The sequence below is a fragment of the Aptenodytes patagonicus genome, chromosome 5, assembly GCF_965638725.1.
Source record: "Aptenodytes patagonicus chromosome 5, bAptPat1.pri.cur, whole genome shotgun sequence".
In the NCBI taxonomy this organism is placed as follows: Eukaryota; Metazoa; Chordata; class Aves; order Sphenisciformes; family Spheniscidae; genus Aptenodytes; species Aptenodytes patagonicus.
The window spans coordinates 9887013-9903185 of NC_134953.1; the positions used below are offsets into that span (position 1 = coordinate 9887013).

Below are 16173 nucleotides of genomic sequence, written 5' to 3' on the forward strand. Positions count from 1 at the left end.
CATCTGTTCAGCATTTCACAGTTTCTCAAATCACTGGAAGCCTGCTATTGATTTTGAGATGTGTCCTAAGTTTGCTGTAAATTTTATACAATGACCTCATACTGCCAGAAAAAAAAGATTTCAGGACACCTTCAGCCCAACATCTACCCTTAAATAAATGGAAGATGTTTGCAAATCATTGCAACCTATTTATAACCCTCTGGGAATGCCTGAGCTGAAAGAGAATCACCACCACCACAGTGGTTATTGATCTCTGCAGAGTAGATCTTTCTTGTCATGGGAGAATCCAGCCACTTTACCCTTTGTTCTCTATATTTTGGTGTATGATCGTCTCTCTTTTGGTATATGCACGGCAGCACCAAATCATAACAGTCGTGTCTGTCTTTGTCCAGCATGTTGTGATTTCATTCACAGGCAATGCAGACTCTGCATTAGATCAGACAGATTCTGCTCTGGCAATGGTACATCTGCCTGACATGCCCCATTGCTCCTGCAATCTACAGCCAAACCCTCTTTATGTCATTCCACTGTTCCTTTTCTCATTTCCATCTGTTTGTCATTCTGGAGTTTCTTGAATAATGGAGACACAGTGATTGCTTTTGAGATGTGTCATAAGCTTGTTGTAAGCATATTCTTTCCTTTAATAGCCCCCTTTGCCAGGCAGTGCAGTTGGAGGATACAGTAAGGGGAACTGAGAACTTATTCCAGCTGTTCTGCTGAAGCAAATGCCAGTGGCTCTTCTGCGTGTTTCCCCACTCGCTGTCTGCATTGATTTTCTATTATTCTTGGCAGATATACTGAGACCCGTTATTGCAGCCACTGAAAATTAAGGGGGCCTTGTCCCCTGAAGTGTTAGAACAAGAGAGATTTTAGCATTAGGGAGATGAGGAAAATAAGTGCTTGTACTTTAAGGGATTATTGATATAAAATCTAAGGCAAGAAACTTATTCTGAATTTTGCATGCTTCACCCTTTCCGTGTTCCTTGAGGTAAAATTCATTACCATAGTTGTTAGCTGTGAAAAATTATATTCACCATGGAGTTAACTCATGTGGCTGGATTTAAAGTCCCAGCTTTATTTACAGCCACTTAATGTTTGCCTCAAGCTGTGATAAAGATCTTACACCTTAGGGCTCCAAGTGATTCGCAGAGGAGTCAGGTAGAAATAAAATACTGTCTTCCTTGCACAGTGTTCTTAAGATGCAAAGGGAGGATGCAAGAGGAGGAGGCACCTGCCTTCCATGGGAGTACTGGGTGCTGGCTATGGCCAGGGTCAGAACGCAGCAGTGCTGTGACCCAGCAAGGGTGGGATCCCTGCACCCCCCAGAGCTGTGGCTGCCGCCCCTCTCCCCGCGTGGAGTACCTCTCTTTCCGACTGTAGCATTTTCGTCCTTGGTACAAAGCCCTTCGTGAGTGATACTGCACAGGGTGGGGAAATCATTCACTGCCTTCTCTCTCTCCCCCTTCCCTGCGGTGGTTTCTTTTTTCTAGGCTGAGTATTATATTGTTCTTTTTGAACCAAACGTGGTGAGCGTGACCTCGGTGAGATTTTGTTGCATTATTTTCCCCTTCTCCCTGGAATGAGGGGCTATTGTTTCCTCCTAGAGAAGTGTAATCAACACAGTGCCCGGGGGCCAAGTCACTATGTGTTTGACCCTTTGCCTTGGTCACTGACCCACATTTCATTCAAACACGTTGGTAAATAGTGGCACTTCTTATGTCTTTAAGATTTATGTAACAGACGGGGGAAGATTAGAATTGGAGGTATCTCTTACTATTTTGGGGCCTGGGCTGCCTGCCAGTTTTACTTCTTGAGAAGCAAGTGTTTAGTTTTGTGAGTATGAAGCGTGTGACTCGTTCTCCTCCTTGACATGCTTTAATACATGTACTGGGTGGTGATTTACATGAGGATGCATTGAGGCTCTGCTTGAGCTGACAGCACTCGGTGCACTTTAATCTCACATGTGGAAAGAGGAAATGAGTTAATCTGCAGTTAAATATAGAGGTGATGAAAGAGGTGGGAAGGGGAGGGGTTGACTCTAATCTCACTTAGGTTGGGGTCAGTTGAGAGTAACCTCTGTATCTGGATGGTATTACTCTGGGGTAAATCATATCTCACCTCTGCGGAGCTGACAATATTAGCTAATGGAAAATGGCGACAAAGTGAGAATGTGCCCTAAACTCTGGTGTCGCTGCAGTGTTGTTCTTTCTGTTCACCCTCTACATGAGGAAATGAGGAAAAATTTCTTTACTGAAAGAGTGGTTAAACATTGGAACAGGCTGCCCAGGGAAGTGGTTGAGTCACCATCCCTGGAGGTGTTTAAAAGACGAGTAGATGAGGCGCTTAGGGATGTGGTTTAGTGGGTGGTGGTATTGGGTTGACGGTTGGACTTGATGATCTTAGAGGTCTTTTCCAACCTCAATGATTCTATGATTCTATGTTGGTGACACCTTTTTTTTTTTTTTCCTCCTTTCAAGAGGTAACCAATGGATTGTAGGTGTAAGCAACTGCACATTGCTGAAATTACATCTTAAGGACCAAATCTGAGAGTGGATCAGTGTTGATCTACAAGCTTGGTTCTCTGTGATTGTTGTGAAGATGTACCATGACTTTGTTCCTTTATTTTGCAGTGTTTGTTTGTTTTTGTTTTTGTTTATTCCTGTCCTCAGCTTTGATCTGGAGATGCAGAAGAATTGAGAAACCAGGATACCTCCTCCGTAGAAATCCCTTTCTCTTCTCCCTTTGTGTGCAGATGTGTTCTTAAACTCTGTGTTAGACTGAGAGCTGCCACCGACCATTCTCTTCAGCTTCCTGCATGCCTATGTGTTTTTTTGGGGAAGGCTGCATTATTGTATTCCTGACCGGTATATATATATTAGCTGCTTCTGAGCAGTTTCTCTCTGCAAAGCACTGCTGGTATGCTGCCTGCTGGTATGCCCAACCAGAAAGACAGCCACACCCGAGCAAAGAGGGGTGCTTTGCACCAGGCTGGCGCTGCTGCCAGACAGGGTGCACCGCCTGTGCCGTGAAGCGGTGCGTTGCCTGCACTGCGTTGGAGAAGAGGTGAAATGGATTTTGCTGACTCATTTGGGCAGGTAAAAGCAGACTTTCGGGCATGGGCTGAACGAACCTGAAAGAGGAATTTCAGCAGCAGCCAAGAGTTGCTTCTTCTGAGAAGGCAGCTTGAGCTAATCTGTTATGTGCTGACAGTGTTTTCTCAACAGAGTTGAACCCGAGTAGTCCATGTGAGGAATTTGTATTTGGAGATCACATACTATATGGGTTGTGTTTGTTGAGCAGTGGATGAGGAAAGCCACTGGTTTACGTAAGCTCGCTAAGGTGAAAGGTCTGTCAGTTAGAAGAGTTCTTTTTTTATATTGGAGAAAATCTAAAACAGTTTTTAGAGATCAAGATCTACCTTGGAATGTACTTGTGCCTCTTTTGTTGACTTCACTGGGAGTCACATGCTTTTGCAGGATTTGGCCTGGCACGTAGATTAGCAACAGCATCACTGTTGTCTCCGCTCTTCCTGTTGGCCCAAAGCAATGTTCTGTGAGTCATTCCAGTCTGTAGACACAGGCTGAACTCTGTCCATCTGTCCCTAAGCAGTCCATATAGATCGCATACAAACAGTTTGGTAAAATCTAATAAACTATCCAAAAGCCAATAACATTAGAGATAGCTTATCAATAACAGGCTGATTCTCAGTATTATTATTGATTGTAATTAGCAAAAATGTTACCAGAATCTGATCTTTGCTGCACTAGCTGAGGATGGCATTAGACCATGCCATCTTACTAAGCTAGAACTCACAAGATGGAGTGTCTCAGATAAGAAATTTTTAAAAGATCCATTGATAGCTCTTCTTATCCGAACCACAAGTCTTATGACTTCCAGAGTGGAAGAACATAACCATATCTGCGACCAACTTAGCAACAGTTGCTCAGGTTGAAGACTGGGACCCTTGTCCTCCCTTCCACACTGCTGCTTGTTGCTGTACTGATACTGATGGTTGACTTCGCTTGTAGCTTTGCCAGCTGAAGAGTGCATGTGAGCACTGTCTGATCAGCATCAAGAAAATAGATGAGCTTAATTTATCTTCACTGGTTGTTCAGTTTAGCTTGGTGGATTCTGCCTTCTGCGGATTATGGAGTGCTCACATGAATGCTTCTGCTACCAGCACTGCGGGAAGTGGTAACCTCCAGCAGGTGGGATGGTGACAAGCAGTTTTCAATGGAAACACCTTCAAAAGATGGGTGTCGATTTCCAGCCTTAGAGGCAGTATAGACCAGTGAAAAGAGCATTGTGCTAGGAAAGCAGGAGCTACAGTTTGTTCCTGGCACTGATCCTGGTGTTATGTGATCAGGTCAAATCACTTCTCATCCACGCATCTGTTTCCCCTTCATCTGTCTTGTCCATTTAAACTCCTTGGAAAAGGGGCTGCCTGTTCTTATGCGGACAATGGCAAAATAATAATATTTTTATCCTCCTAGTCTTACAGAGCTGCTTAAATTTGTTGTTTTCTAAATGGCCTTTAGATCTGAGTACCATTTGTTGGGTTTTTTTCTTTCCAACCCCTTTGCTTTTCCATTGCAAAGCTGGCCCCACACTGGTGTGTTTGATTATGTTTTCATTGCCATTGTACTTGCTTTGATTCTGCAGCTCAGTGCCCAAAGCACAGGGCGCTGTACAAACAACATGATGAAGTCAAGCAGGGTCAGCCCCTTTCTCTTTTTACCTTGAAAACAATGTGAAACTCCTACGTTTCTTTTGCTTGGCACCTCCAGTTCTTGAGCTCAAGGCTGTGTGTGTGCTGCCCTCCTGTCGTGTTCAGGTGTGAGATCACTTGGACGGTGTTTTCCGTTGCTGCCTATGGGGATACTGGAAGCTGTGCTGTCTGCTTGGTTGTGTGTGAGATCAAGCTGTGAAGCGTGGAAGATTAATGCAAGAATAGCAGCGTGCTGAGCTGATGTCCGTGTCTGCAGTGGGTTAGTTGTGACTAGGTGCCATTACCAGGGCTCACAAGTGTACGCATAGACTTGTCTTGCTGGATCATGCCTGGCCACTGCCTGCAACAAGGAATTTTCTCCTGTTTCTCACCTCTCCTTTTTGCTTTTGGCAGCATTCCTTTCTCCATGGGGATGCGGTTTGAGTGTGGCCTGCGTCCAGCCCTTTTAAGAAGTGCCAGGTTACTGGCTGTTGATCTGAGAAAGGGAGAAGGAGCTGGATAGCTTCATTCTGCACTACCATAGTATTGTCAGCCACTGTATCAGGCCTCAGCATGAATAGAGCAGCCTCCAGGAACACCCGTAAAAATGTGGACCTTGGTACTTTTGTACTTTAGGCTCATCCCCATCTTGTTCCTGCTGTTCCCTTCCCATGCCACTCTGAAAAGCCCCTTACGGCAGGTTTGGGTACCAGGACAGACTGAGGCTGTAGCTTGTGAACTACACAAACTGCAGTTTTCCCTAAACCACAGAGATTTATTTGACTGCGGATCTGAACACTCTAAACTCAGGGAGTGTTTAGAGTTAGGGAAACCCCTACTTAAAAAAACCCAAATAAACAAAAAAAACCCAAACCCTGCAGGAAACTTCTTTACCAGCAGTGTGGTGATTTTTTTTTTTGGTTTTGTGGTGGGTTTTTGGTTTCTCCTCAGTTTGCTTGATTTCAGCACTCACCTGTTACGTTGCCGCATTCATTCAAAGTTTCCCGGTGGGAGCACTGATGCGGTTCTATGCTGCTTTTTGTAGCTGGCTGAGCAGTTCAGTCACTGTTGAGGTCCTGGTGTGCCCGCTGCTTGTGCAGTAAGAGTTCCAAGTACCTTTTGCATTATTTAGTGGAAACTGTTTCAGCAGGCTTTTCTGTTACAGTGGAAATCAAACTCTTAACAGCAGATAAAGCTAGAGCACAGCTGAAGTCTAACAAAATTAAAATTAAAAAATGTTGAAAACTTTTTGGCAGTGTCCTTCGTTTCTGACACTGTCAGCTGCCCTAATTTTGCTGCCACTGACAAGAAGGAAGTTTTGTCACTAACAGCAGTGGGCGTAAAGTTTGTCCAAACTGAATCCTTCTGTGAATCCTGCGTTGATTTTTCACCAGAAATAGCTTGTTGTGGTCCTCCAGGAGCTAATGTGGGGCATATTTCCAAGGGGAAATTTGGAATGTTTAGCTCTCCCTTCTAGATTGGGGCACAGACCAGCCATAACCTGCATCCGTATTCCCCTGTCTTGCTGCCCTCCCTGGCTATGTGCCAGGTTAGAGCCTTAGTTGTAACAACTCTCAGCACCAGAGGAGTTTCTATCAGTTGCTTTTCGTGCCATTTACTCTCTCCTCCCCCTCTCAACCTAGCTCTTAGTCCTTGTGACGAGTAAGGAGTTCTCTGCTTTAGGCAGCTTTTGGTAGCTGGGATTCCAGCCAGCTTCAGCCTTTTGCCAACTCACAAGGACAGGGCAGGTTGGGAAAGCAAACAAACTGTAGTTAATGCCAACCAGGGCAGCTTCTTGTGTTGCAGCAAAACCAAGGCTTGACCTTGCCACTGGAATATTAACTCTCTCATGGTGCATACTCTGGACAACTTCATAGGAAATTTTCTTCCCAGTACTAGCAATAAGCCTTTCAAACGTGTGTCCTTGCATTGATCCCTTTCTACTTGTTGGAGATGAAGAAACTACTAGACTGTCCTGGACAGAAAACTCTAACTTGTTTCAACTTGTGTTTTCCTAGGACTATTCTAGTTTTATTGAAAAACTAGCCTGGTTCTTCTAGGCTCATTGTTTGGGATATTAGCGGGTCTTGAAAGAAGTCTTGAGGCTTGTAAAAACATCATATTATTGGAACTCTGTGAGCATGTTCTGAGATGGCTCCCAGGCAGGGTCCCTGATACTCTATGAGAGTTTTTACCTCTGAGCATCACCTTCTATTTTCTCCATGTCGTTTATGCCCCACCTGCACTGTCATGAGGACATCTAACTGGTGAGGCTTATTGGCTGACAGGCTGGTTGTACCAGGCCCTTGGAGGTTCTGGTCTTGCACTGTTTGTTGAAAGAAACGTGACTCCACTCCCCTCAGAGCTTGAATAAAACGTGCACGAGGATTTGTTCGGTTATACAGCGTAGGCATATAAGTTTGCTAGTTGGTCTCCTCAAGGTTTTTTTAAAGTTGTTGAATACAGGGAAGTATGAAGAAGGCAATGTAGAGAGAGGCCGGGTTGCCCTCTGGAAGAACCCCTTTCTCCACTCAGTACGGAAGAAGCTCAGGGTGACTGGCTGACTAGTTCAGCCTGATAAATGACATGATTAAAGTTGAGTGGTGTCAATATTTACGTTATAAATCAAACTGCAAAGACATTTCACTAAAGCCAGGCTGCTGTTAATGTTATTGAGTGAAACAATAAAGCTGCACAGCCATCTATCAAATCAATGTCAAATCTAACCATTTAGACTTAATATTGGACTGGAGTTAAATAGTCACATTTAGTAACCGTCAATGCATGCAAAAAAATAAGTTGTCCTCTGTGAATTCTGCCTCTGTGGCTGTCTGTCTAGCTGTGTACCCTAACCAAGGAATTTGTCCAAAGACAACCTGATGTATGTTTCTTAGTATGTGTCTACTACCTGTCTTTCCTTCTGAGGGTTTTTATTCCTGGCAGTGGGGAGTTACATTTCATGGCTGTTGTTACCGCTAGCTCCCAGCCCAGGCTCTGTATCGGACAAGCCTATTTATGCATCGGGGATAGCTGCATAAGATGTGTATTCACTTCTCTTTTTCTGCATTTTGCAAACCAGTATACTAAATTAAGCTGAAATCAGCAGCGATTTACATTAGTAACCAGGCTGTAGGTTGTAGGGAGGTGTGAGTGTTTGTGCTATTCAGCTCTCCTTGCTGCTTTTGGGGGGGAATCTCTAGCAGAAAGACAGGAAAACGGATGTGGTTTCAGCCTTCCCTGGAGACAACCGTAAATATCGGTTCTCACATAGGGGATGCTAGGATGTGGATCTGGTCAGCCTGCTGTTTATACTAACTATGCTTCCTGCATGGTAAGCAGAAGGAATTGCTTCATCTAAAAGTAATATTATTTCTGTGAATGGCTGATTGCTTTGGTACAGCCCTCTCGGTAATTGTGTTGGACAGCAGGACTAGTGGCACTAATTGCATTTTCTTCCTCTTTGACTTTTGTAGGTATGTGCTGTTACGTAGCAGTTGCATGTGAAGAGAAGACAGAGTGGAAGTTGCTGTCAGAGGATCCTGTCCTTCTAAGCTGGGCCTGAAGACTTCAGCCAGCTGACTGGCGTGAGTACCCTGAAGGGGAGGGGAAGGAGCACGTCACTGGGAGACCTCATCCTGACTTGGGGCACCAAAATCATGTCTATCACTTCCAGTGAAGCAGTTTTTCTTCCTAGTAGCAGCCAACCTGGGTTGTGCAGCAGAAAGCTACACGTTGGTGAGAGCACCACTGTATTATATGGGTTTTTTTGGTAGGTGAGCCAGTCAAAAGCTCCAGTTCTTGAAAGAGGATCAAGCTCCAAGTGCTATTTTTGTGGTGAATCATGGATGCATTAGATAGCAGTCCCAGCAAGGATTAAATTCACCTTTGCTGCCATCAGATGTGTTTCTTGTTTATTATCTGCATTTGTGACGTCCTTTTCTGTTTATTTTGATGCTGGTGCCAGTAAATATTTTGTGCCTCAGTCTAGGTCAGAAACATATGGAGGTAGTGGGATTTTGGAATTGGAGTGAGGGTTAGGTTTTAGGATAAAGACCAAAGTTTAGCAGTTGTCCTTGAATAGACTACAAATCCAGGTTTAGCACTGGTGCTTGCCTGCATGGCAATAGTGAGCTGGATTCGTTGCCTCATCTGTAAGAGGCCATTGGGTTAGGTTTGAGTGGGTGTTGGGTTGTGTGACTTGATTTGGTGTAGGTTTAGAGCAGACAGGAGCTGATGGAGTGGGATCAGGGTTTTGGGGGAATTATGGAGTTGATGACATAAGATAAGGTCAGATCCCCAAGGGGCTACAGGGCTAGATTTAGGGTAGCTGCAGACAGGACAGCTACAAATCCTGGTGAAGCTGATTTGTTTTCTTTAGAGGAGATGGTGTGGGGTCTTTGGTACCCTTTGGTCTAAGATTAAGTCCTGGATTGAAAGAGACTTGACAGTTCTGAGATAAGGTTTGATATTCTTACTTGTTTGAGGCAAAAGCGCCTCAGCCTTTGAGAACTCTGCCTTGAAGCAGAAGTCTTAGACACAATCAAGGCTGAGGCTCACATGTCAAGCTCTTGAGACCATTTTTTCCCCTTAGAATGGCTCTGATATGGAGCCTATTTGTGATCAGGAAGGCAAGTGTCAAAGCAGCCGTTACAGAAGACTGAATCTCTGGCATCCCAGAAATGGCAAATACAACTCTTTTGGGCTACTTCTTTCTTTGTTTCTAAAAAGGCTGAAAGCATCAGGGGAGCAGTCTCTCCTGTCTCTCCCCTTCCCTCTCGTCTGCATGGGTGCTCTAGTGGTCTCAAATTTCAGCTCCATATGATCATCTCAACTCCTTTCCCATATAACACTGTACCTGATGTTTGTCTCCATGACAGTCACATCCATACTGATGTTGTGATTCTCAAGGGTTGCTTATATCTCTCTCCTTCAGTGATACAGAGCCCTTCCAGTAAGGCTGCATCAGTCTCTTGCATGCTGAACATGCAGAGGCTTTTGTCAGCCTGACTGCGCTGTGTCTTTTATGAACTAGTCCTCTCTGAGGAATGAAAGTCCAGGCTGTTGGAGAGGAAGCTGGAGAAGCTTTTGGGGTGTATCAAGCCAAGTTTTATGTCATTCTCCTCCTGCTGCCTTATAAGCAAAATCTCATGGACCCCACTGTTGAACTGGCACAATTACTTGGTCTCTTCTAGAGATGGGCCGTTTTACAGCAGGGCTGAATATGATCATGTGCTTTGGCTGCAAAAGGGAGAGAAGTTCCCTCCCCTCAGTTTGGCTGTTTTAGAGGGAAGGGAATGCAGTACTTAGTTGTCCTCCAGCCAGAAAGACGCAGTCAGGCATTGATCTGGAAAAAAGAGCATCTCCAAGAAACCTTGATTCTGAGAGACATGCCTGGGAGTCGCAGTGCTTCATGCTTGTGCTGTGGCTGACGTATGTCATCAATCAAGTGGTGACATCTCCTTTCCTTCTTCCCTTATCCCTGATGCCTGCTCAATCCTACTGGCTGTCAAGTGACATCAAGGCATGGCACGTCTGTGCTTCAAGGAGTGCATAGCATTGAGTACCAGGGCCTGGATAGCCCACATAGGAGTTTGGAGGAGAATGGCTTACTCTTTCGCCCCATTCCAGGTTAGGTGGAGCTCTAAATGGCTCTTTTTACGTTACCTTTTTATATGAGAGAAAATACTGGCTTTTCTGTAGTCTGATGACTCTTTTCCTTTAGTTGTAGGCTCACAGGAACACAGGGAAGTGCTTGTATACCATGCTATTTTGCATTTGTTGTTTTTTAAGATCTAATTAAGGCATTGTGTTGGTTTTTAATGTGACCTGTAATGCGTGCTGCCGATCAACTATTCACTTCAGACCTTTAGTCCAAGCATCTGGCACTTGGCAGAGACAAAACAGTTCCAGGCCTGACAAGCTGGACCAAAGGCATGGGGGGCGGGGGAAATATCTAGCCAGTGCACCAGGAAACAAAGTAAGTCTATGAAAACACAGTGGGGAAATCTTGGCTATATCTTTTGCTGTCATAGGTGGGGGAGGCAAAGTGTGGAAAACGCTACTGAGTAGGTCCAAGGCTCTCTAATTTTTTCTCCTGCAAAGGAGAAAAACTGCCTTTAGAACATGCAGAGAACTGTTGCAGACGTTGCTAAAGAGTTGCTGTTCTCACTGATGGCCAGATTTCCCAGGGCCCGCTGGTCAATAGCTGCTGCCTTATTCAGTTCCCGAATACATTGCTTAAAGTGAATGCTGAAGGTTACTCAGACAGGCTGCTGTAAGGTGCAAGGAGTCTTCCTTTCGCTACTTCCCCTGGGGACAGAGCAGGATGTCTTCTAGAGGAAGGCATTGCCCAGAATGTCATTTTGTCTCCAGCCAGCTGGTCACACCAGCTCCACACTGGCTCTGCCCATCTTAGACTATGAAAGAGGTTTAAATGGTGCAGCACTGTGCCAGAAACCAGAGCAGTAACAGTGAGAGTGAGTTTATAGAAAGCAGGAAGATGGAGTTTTCATTTTTTCCATTGAACTTTTGGGAACAGATGGAGAGTCGATGAGGCAGAGATGCTGGAAGGGACAGTGTGTTTCAAATGTTTTCCTTAATGTCTTCCCAATCTGCTCATAGATTCATAGCTCCTGCCTGTTCAGTACAGGGCAGTTAGTACAGGATGTGAAAACTTCAATGCCCCCGAGCCTCTGGAGGTGGATGTTCCCCGAGGCCTGTTGATCTGTGTTTTTTGGGCTAAGGAACTTCTGACGCAAAGGGTCGTGGGAGCAGCTCATGGCCTGATGTGCAACGTCTTTGTTTACTTCATTCCAAGTCACCACAGTGAAGGGTCTGGACTTTCTGGATAGAGACAATGACCCAGGAGCATCTTGACTGAGCCCTGTACTGACGCTAATAGGCCAGTCCTGCCTCTCTAAATGGCCAGTGGTTTTTGTTTTTTTTTTTTAATCTGGTTAGAAGCCAAGAAGAATCTAATCAGAGCCCAGCAGTGCACTGAGCAGCAGTCATTATCATTACTTAGTCATCCAGTTGCTGTTTCTTTGCTCTGACAAGAAATGTTGGTGTGGTGGGAGGGGATGGGCGAAGATCAGCTTTTGTCTTTGTCTCCTTGAAGAGGTTCAAGTATGTTTCCTCTTAATACACCTATATCCAAGTGTTGCCCTTAGAGGACAGATTTAAAGTCAGTGAGGCCTTCAAAACTCTGTGGCAGCCACAGTTTGAGGGATAGGAATCAACAAGAAAGGGGAACTTAAACCCTCATTAACTCCGAAAGGCATTGACTTTTGACTGTGAATGGTGAGATATGATTACCCTCTCGTTAGCTTTCATAGTTACAAATATAATTGGTTAATAATTCCAGCCAGCTGGCCGAGCTAGAGGCAAATCCAAATTTCTCCTCAGCCCGGTGTTTTGGGCTGTATCTCTACTTATTAATGACACACACAGCAAGTACATTGGGCAGAACTGCTGGGACTTAATTTCCATGAATGCCCAGGCTTGTCTACTGGAAGACATGTTGCTTCTTTTGGCTCTGTAGTTCTGTTCCTGGAGAACAGAGGATCAGCTGTGGGTAGCCTGATTTGATATTCACTTGTCTTTAGCAGTTAGGGGGTAGGGAAAAGCATTGCAGGAAAATACTGAGATGGAGAGAGAGCACAGTCTGCGTTTTCTTTGCTGCTTCTGCTAGTTCTGCTAGTTCCCTTCTTTACTGCACTCCTATCTCTCCTTTTTTACCCTTGCAACCTACCAAATCACTGTCATTGGAAGAGGCAGTAAGCTCAGGTGCTGGCCCAGAGATTATGCTAAATATCAGAGTATTTTGAGTCTGAAGAAAAATGAGAGAATTTTACAAAAATCAGCTTCCTTGTGTGTCGTATAGGAGATGATTTTGTCCTGACAGTACCTTAAGGTTAATTTAAGCTCTACAGCGCAAAGGTTAAGAGCACTGGTAAACAGCTAGTGCCATTACAAAAGCTTTTAATATTGATGGGGCTGTATTCTGTTACTTTCACAGCCAGCGGTGCCTTTCATTGAATGGGGTGCTGGTTGGATCAGTAAGGATGGCTCTGGCCTAAACTAAACTTGTTATATGACATGCCATTGATGGTCTTCTGTAGTAGAGGAACAGAGCCTGGGTTCTCCCGCCACACACAATCCAGTGATCGCTGAGCCTAATCCTTGTGTCCCATGCGGGCACATACACCACAGCACGCAAGTTTTGCTTCCATTTTGCCTGAGTGTAAGTGGCGGTACAGGGTACAAAGGGCTGGAGATGCTTACGTGCAGGTGAGGATGCATGTTTTGTTGATTGCATGCTGTAACTGCCACTAATTTCCTTAGGACTTGGGTAAGCATAACTGAGCCCTAAGTTTTTCCCCTGCAGTGTTGTATTTAGCAGGTCCTGAATTCCATAAAATTGCTTGGACCAGGGTCAGCAGCTGTTCAAGGTAGATGGGCGAGGTTGTGCTTTCTTTTATGCATCAGAGTTTAAATAGGTCAGTGGGAGCTGGGAGAAACTGCTACTCAGGTGACTGCTAAACAGCTGATCGCTCCCAGCTTGTGTTGGTGTGAGGCAGTGCTTTCCAGCTCCTGCTGAGTTCTCCAGTCAGTAGAGGACAGCAGCGGGAGCCATGCCTCCCACAGAAGTCTCCCTTAAGATGCTGTAGATCCCAAATCCTGGTAAACTGTGATCCTACCAGCTAGTATTTTTTTCTGTTTTAAATGAGGGATCACCAGCCTACAGCATATCCCTTATCTCCAACAGCTAGAAGGGATACTGGGACAGTTCTTCAGTCTTCAGCAAGGAAGCCAAATTATGCATTTGCTTTTCTCAGCCGTTTGAAAAAATTTTCTAGCAGTTTGTCTTGTAGCCCGTGCTGTTCTCTCTGTACGCTTAGCAGGTTATGTGCTTTCTGTGGTGACATTGGTTCCCGTAGCTTTCAGCTGGGGAGGGCTGAGCTGCAGAGTTCAGGCTCGGGTCTGAGGCATCCAAGGGGATCTGGGTGTTGGGAGGCTTTGGGGCAAGCTAGGGCTCGTCTCTGGTAACAGGGAGGGTACTGTAAAACTATCCTAACCAGAACCTGGGTGGCTCTTCTTGTAACAAAGCAGAAGCTCCAGCCCAGCAGGACAAGGATGCTGGGTGAATGAGTCTGTGCTCATTCACAGTACTGGGTGGAACTCTAGCAGCAGTGTGTTATTTTGGCTGAGTTTTGTCTTGCAGTTCAAACCCCAGAACTCAGAGGGAAGTGAACTAAAAGCACGAGCATGGTGTAAGTTTGCTTGCCTTTGTCCTCCATCTGCAGAACCACGTAAGCTCAATCACTTTTGCATAGCATCTCCTGGATCTATCAGAAGTACCTCCTTTTCTAAACTGCATGTCACAGCACCTCTTTGACCTCTTCTGGTGGCTGGAAAGCCCAGCCCTGTGGCATATTGGGGTGGTATAAAAGAACTAGTACGGCTGTGTGACATTTATCAAAACACAAAACCTGTATGGTTTGTGCAGCAGACTTTCCAGGGTAGCTTATAACTGGAATAACCCACTCCCTCCAGTGAAAGGATTTGTTTATGACTTTGGTAGCAAAACAGACATGATGAGGGTAGGCTTGTCCAGTGGCTACTAGAGCAGTGGTCCAGAACATCCTAGAACTGGCATCTGCCCCTGTTATGCTGAAGACTTCCTTTGTTGTGTAAATTGTTTTGTCCCTTTTGCTATTTCCTTCAGCTGTTACGGTGATGTCTTTCGCAAAGACATGGCTATTATGGGGGAAAAATACAGCAGTGATTGTGCAGCACTAGGTTCCAGGAAAATTGCAATGGATAGTACACTATTACTGTGGGTTGATTGCAAAACAGCAACACTTCATAAAGCTTTTTATCCTGCACTCAAGGTTGACTTTGGAAACAACCAAGCTATGTGGCCGTGCAGCCATGCAAAGCTTGCTTCCCAGTTCTCCACCCAAGTGGAATAGCAAATTCTGTGAAAATTCAGTTTTCCATCCAAGTGGTTGTCTGTAGCAGAAACTCCTCCTTCCTCGCCAAGCTGTTTGAAGGTTGTCTAAGCTGGTTCCTGCAAAGACCAGAATTATTTGAGACCCAATCCTTGAGCTGAACTTTCCTATCTAAGTTTGGACCTGAGCTAGCCCCTGGATCCTTCCCTACTTTGCCTCTCCCTAGGTGCCATTCTTTTGTTCACTAGCTGTTATTTTTACAGTATGGTTTCTACTCTTTCAACATTTTAATCACGGTCATTTTTATTACCAGAAGACAAACTATCAGAGGCTTGTTTATAAACCCCTGCTACGCAGCAAGCAGGGCTTCCAACTGACACACTCTCATGTGGTCCAGGCTCCACAACAGACTTGAAGGAGATCAAGGAGGTTATCTTTGGGTGGTGAGGGAGGTCTCCTGTTGTGTACTGTTGGATAAACAAGTATGTTTCAAGATATTGGAGCTGGTAATGGCTGCACAGCTTACTTTGGACAATGTTGTGGGCTTTTTTGTTGGCTTTCCTGCTTTGCTTTTGAGAACAACATGTTTTTTTTAGTTTTTTGGGGGTTTTTTTGCATAGAGGACAGTAGGGTCTGACCATTCTAAACATACTGTTTTCCATCATCCTTTATTCTGACTGTTGATATGTCTGAAAGAACCCTCTTCCTCCTCCATCCAAACCAAATACACCTGACTTTTAAAGGGGCTGGAGTCTAAACCTAGATCCAGACCTGAATTTTGGAAATAGACTGTGATATCTGCTGGGGTAAATGAAACGAAAACCCCAGGTACAAGCTCCCCATCATTAGTCTTTTGGGATGTGGTAGTAAATACGGGCTTGGGGGCCCTTTGTTTACTGTAATTAGAACTACCACTGGCACGTTCACACTGAGGTATGGGGTTGGTCTTAAGTGAAGTAAGATAGAGCAGCATTTTCCAACCTCTTCTGGCCCCTTAGCCAATATACCAAGTCAGAATTGTGCCTGTATTGGCTAACAATTAAATGCTTCATTTGGTGGGAGGTAAGTATTGGGATGCTAAAAGGTGTACTGGGGAGGAAAAAGGAGAGCTTGTGTTGCTGACAGAACCTCAGTCAGCATTTTCACAGTGCATCAGTATGGGTTTACGTGCGTAGGTATTTGGAGACCTTTGTTCTGTGTCCTTCACTAACATTTTACTGAAAGAATCTGAAGTTAGAGTAAGCATTGACCCACACAGTAACCTTTGCTCTACGCCCTTCTGCAATCAGCAACTCTTGCCATCTGTGTTGCTTTCTAGGTCTTTTTTGAATGCTGAGATGCTTGCCTTGCAATAATTTTCAGTACATTTTTTCAATCTGTGAGTTTGGCAGCAGATCAATGCCTGTACATGCATATTTGAGGAATCAAAATCCAGAGACAGGCTGCAGACAGAGAGACTCTGGAGTGTCAGTCACGAAAGCCAGCAGTGCTTGGTGCACTAGTTGCTGTGGT

At 44.9% G+C, this 16173-nt stretch overlaps 1 protein-coding gene across 3 annotated transcripts in view; it reads left to right on the forward strand.

The window, feature by feature from the left end:
* Window positions 1–16173, forward strand: part of SORBS1 (sorbin and SH3 domain containing 1) — a 176084-nt gene that overhangs the window by 76681 nt on the left and 83230 nt on the right. For all 3 annotated transcript variants that reach the window (XM_076338541.1, XM_076338542.1, XM_076338543.1), the window contains one exon: window positions 8182–8292. The gene's annotated coding sequence lies outside the window, so the exon portion shown is untranslated. The remainder of the gene's footprint in view (window positions 1–8181; window positions 8293–16173) is intronic.